This window comes from Coptis chinensis, chromosome 4 (genome assembly GCF_015680905.1).
Source record: "Coptis chinensis isolate HL-2020 chromosome 4, ASM1568090v1, whole genome shotgun sequence".
Lineage (NCBI taxonomy): Eukaryota > Viridiplantae > Streptophyta > Magnoliopsida > Ranunculales > Ranunculaceae > Coptis > Coptis chinensis.
The window spans coordinates 44,255,991-44,267,837 of record NC_141459.1 but is presented as its reverse complement, the minus strand read 5'-3'; the positions used below and the strand labels follow the sequence as shown (position 1 = coordinate 44,267,837).

Below are 11,847 nucleotides of genomic sequence, written 5' to 3'. Positions count from 1 at the left end.
CATGAAAAACCTTATCGGATACGCGTAGGATTGAACAAGTCCTAACAACATTCCACCATCCTACGGTTGGTGGAGAACAAATTAAACTCGAGGGGTATTCCCTTTCACCTTAGCCGATAAATAATGATTGGTTAAGCGCCCAAACGCTTAATTACGTGGACTCGTGGGCTAAACTTTTTCATTTGTTTATGGAACGTTTTTACCCACCCCTAAAGACGGATGAGATGCTTTCTAAGATTTATTTCTTTCGACAAAATCCTCATGAATCATTTTCAGAGGCTTGGAATCGTTTCACCGATCTCTTTATAGAGTGTCCACATCATAACTTAGCGAAAGACACGTTAGTTCGTGCCTTTTTCAAATGACTTCTACACCACCAAAAAGAAGTCCTAGATATAATGAATGGGGGTAGTTTCTTAAGCAAAGGAGCCACCGGAGGCTTATAAATTTTAGAGGATCAAACTAAAGTTTAAATAACAGGGGGGTAGTGATGATATCCACCGCTCCGCTAGTTCATCAAATACAGTTAAGGCCGCCGGGATGTTTGAAATTAAACACGATTCGAGCTTAAAACTCTAATCGAATCACTCACTAAAAAGATAGAGGCCATTTTCGTTTCAACAAAAGCCTATCCCCGTCATGAGCGTAAATTCAAATCCATGTAGTTTTCATTTAGAGCCCCGAGCATCCCGACTTTTTCGTCCTATTGCCTATGAACGGGCTTGTTCCATTAATAGTGAACCTTGTTCCATTGGAGACAAAATCCCAACTTCGGTTGGAGAAATAACCAACACGCCACACCTCCGTGGTACAATAATCAATATGTTAGGCCAACACAAAGTTTTAACCAAGCTCCACCACGACAAGGGCGTGGTCGTGGTAATTTTAATAATTATAACAACCAAATGCAACCTAGACAAGGTCAAGCACAAAGTCAAGGTATTTATAATAATTATAATGCTAATAGAGGTATCGTTCCGGTAAATAATAACTATCAAAATCCACCCATAAATAATTCACGCGAAATAGTTCCAATCACACCACCCGTGACTACTACACCCACACAACCGGATCGTCTTGACACCTTCATACAAGTGAGCCAAAAACTTTTCCAAACCATGGCTCAATCTAACCAACAACTTCTACAATCCGTTAATAATTTAACCCAACAGTTGGCTCAAGATAAAGCCCAACCCAAAGGTGTGTTTCCAGGTCACGCAATACCTAATCCTAAAATAACAAACACAGCCTTTGAGGTAACCGATAATACTAGTAATGAATATGGAAATGTAGGTGAGCTAAAGGCCATCACCACTCTCCGTTCTGGCAGAGTGGTTGATAACAAAGTAACTATGCCTATAGTTACCCCACCAAGAGTCCCCTTACACCGCTATTTTACTAGATCTTGAAATAGAAACCGAAGAGCCTACCATCGTAGAGGTACCCGCCATAACACAACCTAAGAAACGTAAAGCCACGGTTAAACATCCGGTGATACCATTGCTAAATATAGACGAAACCACCGTTTCCACAAAAATTAGCCGTGTTAACAAGGGATACAAATTATGAGGAGATAATAGGGATGTTTTCAAGAATCTAACTATAAACCTTCCCTTTCTCGAAGCTATTAAAAAGCTACCACACCATGCTAAGTTTCTTAAGGAATTGTGTACTACTAGGTAGTAAGACCAATATACCAAAAGGCGCTTTTTAACGTAACAATTCCCAACTTTATCCGAACATAATGGAATTGTTAAGTACAAGGACCCCGGTCGCCCCATCGCACAATGCACCTTAGGAGATTCTTATACGACGACCGCGCGTTATTAGACTTGGGGGCTAGTGTTAACTTACTCCCGTTTTATTTGTATAGACAAATAGGTCTAGACGAGATGCAACCCACTAAAATGACGTTGCAATTAGCTAATCAGTCTATTAAGTATCCTAAGGGTGTCGTCGAAAATGTTCTGGTAAAAGTTCAGGATTTTTACTATCCGACTGATTTTGTCATCCTCGACACAGAAGTCGTTAATGACTCTGTCCCGATCATCTTAGGGCGTCCTTTCCTGGCAACTGCCAATGCGCTCATTAATTGCCGTGATGGTTCAATGTCCATGTCTTTTGGCCATCTTACTGTTGAAGTCAATGTTTTTAAAACAAAGACACAGTTACCCGATTCGTTTATGGATGGAGAGGTTAGCATGATCGAGAGCTTTGCTCGAGATTATTTCAACAACACGTTCCCTGATAATCATATGCCCAAATTTCTTTCCTTTGGAAGTTTAGACTCCAATATTTCCATCCCTACACTAGTCGATACACATATTACGGATGAAGATGAGATAGATGACTTTCTCAAAGATGTAGAGGACTATCATAGTAACGAGGATATGACCAATCTAGATAAGCAATTCGATGAGTTTCTTAGAGCAGGTCATGATTCACCCTATCAAGAACTACTTTCCACAACATCCAACTCGACTTCCCTCCTTCCACCCTTTCAAAGGAATCTCGAGTTTGCACTCGATCCGGTTGTTTCTTCTGTGCTTCATAATTTTTTAAATTCACCTAGAAAACAAATACTTCAAAAGACAAAAGCGTTTGACACCTTCATTTTCAGACTTGAGACAGTCCCTACCTACACTATGAATGAGTTTTGTGCTAAACCCACATCCTCATTTTTTCCATGCTTTCCTTCTACAACTTACCCATATCCACCATATTCTACACAACCATTCACTTTTCCACACTTATTCACTAGGACACCCTCTCGTTCAAAAATGGAAAAGAAGGTGCATGCTAGGTTAAATAATAGGGTTATCCGACTTCGCTTTCATTTTACTAGGTTGCGTCATAGGAAATCTTGGTGCTTGATTGTGTTTGGATATGTTTTCTGTGATATTTATTTATGGAATGATCCACAACTATTTCGGTTGTTGATATATGATAAACTGCATGTTCATACATATGTTTAGATAAAGTCTCGAAAGTATCGACTATAAAGCGACTCAACTTTTGTGTTTGGTGCATTTCCTTTCATTTCCATATATTGGTGAGTGCACCATTAAGGTAACCGGCCCTCCCTACGAGTGTGTGTGCTGTAAGTACCGGATCCTAAGTCCACGATTAACATAATTCACGTTTTCCACTCTTGCATGTTTTTCTCGGATTTTTTGAGTCATGTTTCTCACGGGGTGAATTATGTCTTTCTTGCTCATTGTTTTTCCTTATAAAAAAAAAAAAATATTAAATAATAAACATAGTATTCTAGGAAGTCTCGAATCGACTTTAAAAGACCATCGCTAAAAACAAATTTTCTAAGCTTCATTGTAAAAATTTGTTTGGGGGTAAGTGTTAAATGTTTCGATCCTAAAATGTTTTATGTCACATTAGAATTGCTTAGGCCGTTTAATTGTATTCTGATTCGGGTTGACATAATCTATGAATTTAGAGTTGATCGTTAAGATAGCATAACGTATGTCATGCACGCACTTCGAGGCGTTTTACACTATCTTATATGTCATCCATGGTCGGAATAGAGTGTTTTATGGATCATTGGATTGGAAATTCTCTCCTGATCATTTCCATATCTCATTCGCAAAAATCAGACCCGGTACGGCGGCAATTTTGATTTGAAGTTTTCAAAAAATCGAAAAATTCACAAATTTCGATTTGGGCTTGGGCCCAACCCGCGCCCACCGACAGCGCACCCGCGCCCTTACCTTCAACAGTCGCGTTCATCTTCTCCAAACCGCCATTAACGCCACCAAAGCTCCATAAACCTAAAACAAAATAAAATTAAAAAGAAAACTAAATTTACCCAGCCCACAATCAAGACCCAACCCAAATCGACTCAACCGCGACCGCCCCACACCCTACAACCGATTTACATCAACAAAACCACCGGAAAATCAAATTAAATTAAAAATTTTGGTCCTGTCGCGCCACCGTCGTGGCCACCACCACCACCTTGTTTGCGGGATTCGTCGGTCGATACAAATTCCACCACCACATCCCATTTAAACCCCCACTACATTCCAAACACTAAAATGGCTCAACAACGCCGAATTTTGTCGAGACAAGTTTTTTCTTGGCGACCACTTCGCTACCGTTTTACGGTGACGAAATGATCGATGAGAGATGGAATAGCTTGTGGTACTCGACTGAAGCCTATTACCACGAGGACTTAGTCCGACGGTTCTACAATACGAGGGAGTTGGAAGGGACTAGGATTTTTGTTGTGGTGGCGAAGAGGAGGAAGGAGTTGACTACTGGGTTGTTGGCTGAGATTCTAGGCATTCCGCCTAGAATCCATCTGGATGTCACGTTGCAGGAGTCCCAATATAATGGGGTAGAGCCATTGATGAACGTGACGGTTACAGAAGGGAACTACAATGCGAGATCACATTGTGTTCGTCAGGCATCCCTTAGGACCAACCAGCTGGCTGCAGCTCAGTGGATTGGTCGGAACATCCTGGGGAAAGAGAAGGTCAGCGACATCGGCCTGAACTGTCTCCACATCTTATGGATACTCGGGGGCGAAGTACCCGGTTCAGTATCTTGGAGTTTTACTTAGCATGATTAGGGGAGTAGGGAAGTCCTTTGCACCTCTCCCCGTGTTGATAACCAAGATCATCTTTGAAGTTGAGTGCGGCTTCCAAAGGCGTCGATAAGACATACATCACCCTACACCAAACCCTCGCGATCTATAAGGAGTGTGTCCAACGAGTTTGGAGGTTGGTGAGGATAGAGAAGAAGACGAGGAGGATGGGGAAACGAGAATGCCGAGGGAGTATGATGGGGAAATGAGAATGCCTCGGAGGATGAGGAGGACTTGGCGTGTTTTGATGCGGATGCCTTGGAGAGTCTTTGGTCAGATGCGTAACGCATGGCTGTGATTCATCGTGGCATCGCGTTAAGCTTCAACATTATCTGCGAAGACTTCCGGACTCGACGAGCAACGATGTATCATAACCGAGATCCCATTACCAGAGAGAGGATGAGAGGTGGGAACAGATGAGGGCGAGCTAGAAGCTCAGCGCCAGTTCCAGGCCGAGATGCTTACACGATTCCCACCACACGGGGATTCTCCGTCTAAGGACACACCATCGAGGCACGAGCGTCGTCACCGAAGGACGGATGGTGCTGGCCCATCGAGAGCTTCGGGGAGCCATCTGGGACCGTGTGCCCTCCGCTACCCGATCATGGGAGTGATTATTAGGATAGTATAGTTTGATATTCTATTTTTATTTGTAGTTTCATTATTGTCATTTATTTTCATGTAAGTTTTATTTCCGTAATTTTAATTTTGTAGTGAAATGTACTTCGAATGAAAATTTTAATATAATATGGTTATTTTCATTATGCGTGGTTGTTTAATATTGATCCCACCTTCCCAAATTGTTTGGGGGGTGGTTTTATCTATTCTAGCATTATTTTTATATGACCATCGTCTTAGAATTTATTGTGGAGTCAAGGTGAAAATATGGTCGTTTAGGCATATCTATGAATAAGTATCATGGTAGGATAAAATATCGATTAAATAGGTAGATTCTATCATAAATTCAACCTAAAAGATACTAGGTTTGATTTAGAATCAAGAAAATGATTTGTTTCCGTTTTTGGGTTTGGAAATTTTAGGATTTCCGGAAACTGCCGTAAATACTTTTTGGCAATTTCCCAATCCGTTTTAGCAACTTAAAACCTATATAAACTTTATACATTCTACACTCACAACTCACACTACACCTAACCTCCATCACTCACCTTTCACTCCCGCGATTCCCTCGTTTCGGCTCATTTTCCGAGTTTCAAGAACTCCGAAGCTTTTCGCTCTGCAATTTTTTTTCGTTTTTTTTGTCGAGCGCCTTTTCGCTACCGACTTCCGTGGACCTGAAAAATTCCAGTTTTCTCTTGGGGTAGTTTCGGATCATTCGCAGCTATTCCAGAGCGTAATTTTGAGATGACATCTCCAACATTGATATCGGAACAGTCTTTCGAAGATTTGTTCCAAAGCACTACTTATGGTGCTTGGTTTCGCGAAGCGATCACATACGTTGGTTGGGAGCCGCTTTATGGTAAGACCTGATGCACTTTATTCTCCAACACTAGCATCTTATTTTTACGATAACTGCATTTTCTTTGGAAGACCAGATGGAGAACAAGTGTTCTCCATCAACATTGATAATGAACCAATGGAAATTACCAGGTTCTTGCTAGCATTTGTTCTTGGACTTGCTATGCCTGCTGAAATACAAGACCCATCACTTCTTTATGGAAGAAGAGGATGAGGAAGATGATGAGTAATGCGGGAGATAAGGTAAGTTTTCATTCTAGTTAGTGTCTGTTTATGTCCCAACCAATTTCATTCTTGTTAACCCCATAATGGGTAGAACTTCATTATAGAGTTCCAGTTTTTATTTTATATATTAGTATGCGTTCTAACTTTGTTTTATAGATGTTCTGAATTTCACACGCGTTTCAATGGTATTTTTCCTACCCTTTTTATTTACAATACTTTGAGGACAAAGCATGCTTCTTGTTTGTGGGGGGCATAGAAACACGTGTAATTAAGGCATCTGTTAGGATATAGATATGTATAATATGCATTTGTCTTCTAGTTAAAATTTCAAAAATTCAAAAATATAAAAAAATAAGTTATGTTATACACTTAGGAATAGTGGTATTGTTTTCTTTCTCTATGCTCTTAACAATCTAGAAGTCTCACGTAGCTTTTGCATTAGAATAATTGTTAGAAACTTAGGTTAATATGTAGGTAATAATCTTTGCATCTATCTATAAATATATTACATGAGTATCTATGATTGTTAGCTGTAAGTTTCTGAAATCTAGGCTAGAGTACTTATTCTACAAATCCTGTGAGAATATAGCCTAAAGACTTATATGAGCGAAACATTTGAGAAATGACACAAGGGAGAAGTAAAATCCGGATAGAGAAATCACACGTCCACTTGCTTGATCACTAAACCATATCCTAAGCGAGAATTTAGGCCCTCTTTGGATCGATATAGCCAGAAATTCAACCCTATGAATTATTTTCCGCTAGTCGCCCCTCTGAGCCTTTCTTTAGCCTTCCATAAACCACAAATCCTTTACCCTGTTACAAAAACAAAACAAAATAAAAAAATTCAACTTACCCAATCTAGAATAAGTCTGAGAATAGAATGAGTGAAGAAAGAAGAAGAGAAAAACCTGTGTAAACAAAAATTAGTTAGTTGCTTTAGAAAAAGAAAAGAAGTTTCCATCCAAGGAAAAGAAAAAAAAAAATAAATAAATAAAAACTCCAAAAATAGAATAAAAGGGAGTCAAAAGCCAAAGAAAAGAAAAAGAAAAATATGGCTAAGGATGGAAACAAAGTATAGAAGCAAAAGAAAATAACAAGTTTTTCTAAGTTACATAATATGAAAACTCTATTATCTCGGACTTGTCCTTTTTGAATATCCATTTCCTTCCTTCTTAAACCATCTCATAATCCCCATGAACACCTAATAAAGACCTCTAGCTCAATTAGGAATAGGTTAGTGTAATAGTAAGTGGCAGATGTGTTTTGATCGACTCCGGCTTCCTTGTTGTCATTGAGATTATAAGGTAAAGTGTGCCCTTTCGCATTAATGGAGTAAATGGAACTTGAGTGGAAAAATCGAGTGTTGTATCTTGACTATTATTGTGAGAACCTACTGGGGACGCTTATTCGAAGTTTCAGAAACGGACCTGCTAGGCATTTCATAGTATTACTCATTGTATATATGTTTATTGTAGATGATTGATTATTATGCATATATTAGCTTAGGTTTCGACTTGATTACTCTATATGCATTGCTAGTGAGAGGTATAGTTAATTTAGAGCATGGATAAGAAAATAATAGTTTTATTTCTTAGTCGTTGTAGTATAGATGAAGTTTGTGAGTACCTTCACTGGAAAACTCTCATGAGGCTATAACTCATCCACTAGGGATATCCTAGTGGTTTAAGGCCTTGTTGCATATGGTCAATGCAATCGCACTCAGCGAAACGAGAGTAGTTAGAACTCCATTTTTTGTCACTTATTCTAATTTCTCATCTTTGCTTGAGGACAAGCAAAATGCTGTTTGGGGGTGGTTTGATAAGAGCCCAAAACTGTAGTTTTAACCCCGTGAATCATATTTTTAGACCAATTATGTGAGTAATAATTAAGAGTTAACACTGATTACGTGTTTTTATGCATTTCAGGTTTCAAAGTCCATTATGTGTAGAAATGTGCCACTTTAGCGAGATAAAGGAGAAAAGGTCGGTTACTAAGTAGTTCCGTGATTAAAGGCCAAGATTCAAGAAGACAAAGCCTTCCTAAAGCCCGGTCAAAAGCTGAAAAGTCGACACGGGCAGAAACAGCACACAAGTCAGCAGAACTTCCGAAGGCCGTATCTTTGGACTCAGGCCTCATAATGGGGCCTACCTTATGCCAAAACGACCGGCTCGGAAAGAAATTTCCAATGGTCTAAGTCTTGACTCAATCAGAGGAGCAGAAGTAGACAAAAAGTCTGTTGAAGCCAACTGCAGTTGAAAAGGCCTTTTTGGACTGAAAGAATTGGGTTTTGGGCCTGATTCTCTGGCCCGAAACATGGCTCCAAGCCCATGCACGACTTTTGGATCTGAATGTATAAAAACCAAAGCTTCACTCTTTGTTAATGGTAGATAGTTAAGGTAGCTAGTTAGACCTAAACAATATAGATAATTCTAGATCTAGTTTCTAGTATTTTAATTAAGTTTTAGTTCCATTTTCAATTCTTGTTTTAGATTAAGTCTTTGAATCATTGTTCTTGATTGATTAGATAAATAAAATAGTTATTTTGTCAATTTCTATTCTTGTCATTTACATTGTGTTAGATTTGATTTCATTTATTACTTGGTATTCAATTATTAGTTATTAATTCGATTTTAATTATTGTTAAATTTAGATTAGTAAATTTCAATTCTTTATATCATGTTTAGTTTTAATTTAATCAGAAATGATGCGTAATGATTCTCGGCTAAACCTCCATTAGAGGGGGTTGAGAAGCCTTGATGAAAGCTTGATTCCGATTATCGTAGAGTCGTCGTAATTTCCTTTCCACTCTAGAAACGATTAGTTCACCATGAGAATGGGTTTAATCGTTCACATGCTAATTATGAATTGGTAGAAATGCCATGTGTAATTAGGGATTAGGAAGAACCAATTGTTCTCGCGAAAGGCATTCGGATTTTCGACGATTCGTTAATAGGATTAAGTGGAGTTAAGGTGGAATCAATCCTCCTCTAACTCCTTATCATCGAATCAACGTAGCATAACCATAGTTATTTTGATAACCGACTAGTTGCATCTTGTGGGTAGTTGCATCGTAGTCTAGTTGTCACCGTAAAATCTCTTATTAGACTTAGAGTAGAGTAATTAGACTAGAAAACACAGCATGCGGAAGGACTAGGAGTGGAACGAATCACTCTACTCCACTATATCTCATAGGATTGAGAGTAGAATCTTTGATAAATCATAGGCAACATAAGATAGTTTTAGTTTACTTACGTTTTGAGTTCATCGTTCATTTCGTAGGTAGACTATTCATTTTTTGTTTTATCACCTTACTACGAGCTACCGTATCTCATCCCGACGTCGAAAATACACATCACATTGTTCTTCAACGCTCTTTGAAACAGAATCAACGTGTTGTGCTCCACTGGTTTGGACATAATATGGTAGGTACATCACACCAATCAGAAGTCACAAAGCCTCAACTTCACCTACTTTGGATTTTGCAAACTCAAAGAGATGATTTTTGTCTAATCCAACACCTCCTCGAGGCGTAATCACCAAGAAAAAACAAGAAGGTCAAGACCCTACCCACTTTAGTAACTTAGATTATGATCGTTGGGGTTATCAATAATTTCTCAGAGACACCCTTTTCAAAGAGCATATATAAAGGTACTCCAAACAGACTACTCCGTTGGTTTTGGACCCACGATACTCGATAGATGAAGCGAGAACAACCCAAGCTCAAATTCGACCATTTATTTGATGAAAATGTCATCAATATTATTAAATCCCATGGAAGGCATTAAACTTCTTCATCGGGGTTTGAGGGAACTACACGTTTCGTCGAATATCATCATCACAACTCTGAGGATTTCCAAGATCGTCAAGCAACGCATGATGTTGAACAGGAGGAGATATTGGAAAATCATTCTCAATCCTTGCAAAATCACGCTCTCCTAATGGAAAATCAAAGCGTACTCTCTGCCCTGCCAAAGGGACATTGGATGCAGCATTTCGGCCAACAAATAGAAGACCTAAAATGATGCGGTGCAAAATATGCATCTCCAAGATCAATATAAGAATCCATGATATTACTAAGTCAATAAGTATATAATCATATATGTTATTACGTTTTTCCGTCACACTATGTATTTTGTCTTATCTTTTTGTCTTCTTTTGTATGAAATGCTTAGTAGGATTGTCAATATTTCTGTTGTGACTAATATAATTTTAACATGTGCTACAGGAGGGTCTATTTTCTTACATACTCATTTTTCCATCCAGTTGCCGGTATTGTTACCCATTTCTTTACTTCATCCACCATGGCATCTTCATCAAACATTGCATCTTCATCATCCATGGTACCTCCCAAACTCATTCCTGAGCAATCCTTTCAGTCTATGATGGATTCTAATGCCTATGGCCATCTCTTCCATGATTACATCACAAACATTGGGTGGTCTTCCCTAATTCTTCAACCTGACCAAACTTATTCTCCGAGTTTGGTTGCATACTTTTATGCTAATATGGAAGACACACCAGCATTCAACCATGCGCATGGTTTCTACTTAGACGGGTTCACAATCCGAGTTGGTGACATACCTCATATCTTTTCTGAACAACAACTTGCCCTAACTTTGGACCTTCCATACCACAAACCTGCTGCATATTGGCATTACATCTATCATAATTCTTACCATTCCTTTCAGTGGCAAGCGTTTCGCGACTTTTATGGTGATGGTCTTGAGATCAAACGAGAAGGAAATGGCCATGTGCCATGGCGCAACATCACCATTCCATTAGCAAGCATGACCATGAACATGGGGACTGCAATGTTATTTGTACTCCTGAACATTATGGGAGATTGGCATTTTTTCTATCGCCAATGAGGCGCTGCGTTGTATTCAGATTGCACTAGCTTCGAGGGTCATGCATTATTTAACATTTTAGGTTGTGTTATCTCCGGCTGAAACGAGCTCGCGACTTTTCGGGATCGGTATATACTTTTACCGATCCGCTTGTCGGATCATGAAGACACATTTCCACGGTTTGCGGCTACTTTTCATGATCGGGTCAAGGTGGATTCCATGTGCCCAAAGAAACGAATCATTAAGCTCATTGAGGTTTTCGTCAAATGGAAGCATCCATTTCGATACGAGGCATGTTCGATGTTACCCAAATGACCTAAAAGATGAAGACCAATTTGAGGGAATCAGGAGACAAAGAATGGGCGAAATTTGGCGGACTATTATCTATTGGTAGCGATGCTAAGGAAATGCATTTCCTTAAAGAGGGCCTTGACTTTCACATCCTATTTGGATGGTAAACTTAAGTTTGCCATTGTACATATATCTAGCTAAACCTTATGTTTGGTGTGCTATTGTTTTTCATGTTTCAGTATGCTATGGTTTTTATTTCTTGTGCTATGTTTAGTGTGCTATTGAACATTTTCTTGTTCTTTCTGAATAATATATTATGATCTTCAACCTCTCTGTTCCAGCAATCTAGCCCTAATTTTGCTCACGGTTCTCAGGTACTTTCTCTCTTTAATTATTGATCCTTCG

The 11,847-nt window shown here is 39.1% G+C and overlaps 1 non-coding gene across 1 annotated transcript; it reads right to left on the bottom strand.

The window, feature by feature from the left end:
- Nucleotides 1-224: 224 nt before the first annotated feature.
- Nucleotides 225-328, bottom strand: LOC147503624 (small nucleolar RNA R71). Its single transcript, XR_015194128.1, has one exon. It is a non-coding gene; the product is annotated as a small nucleolar RNA R71 (small nucleolar RNA).
- Between the last annotated feature and the right edge of the window lie 11,519 nt (nucleotides 329-11,847).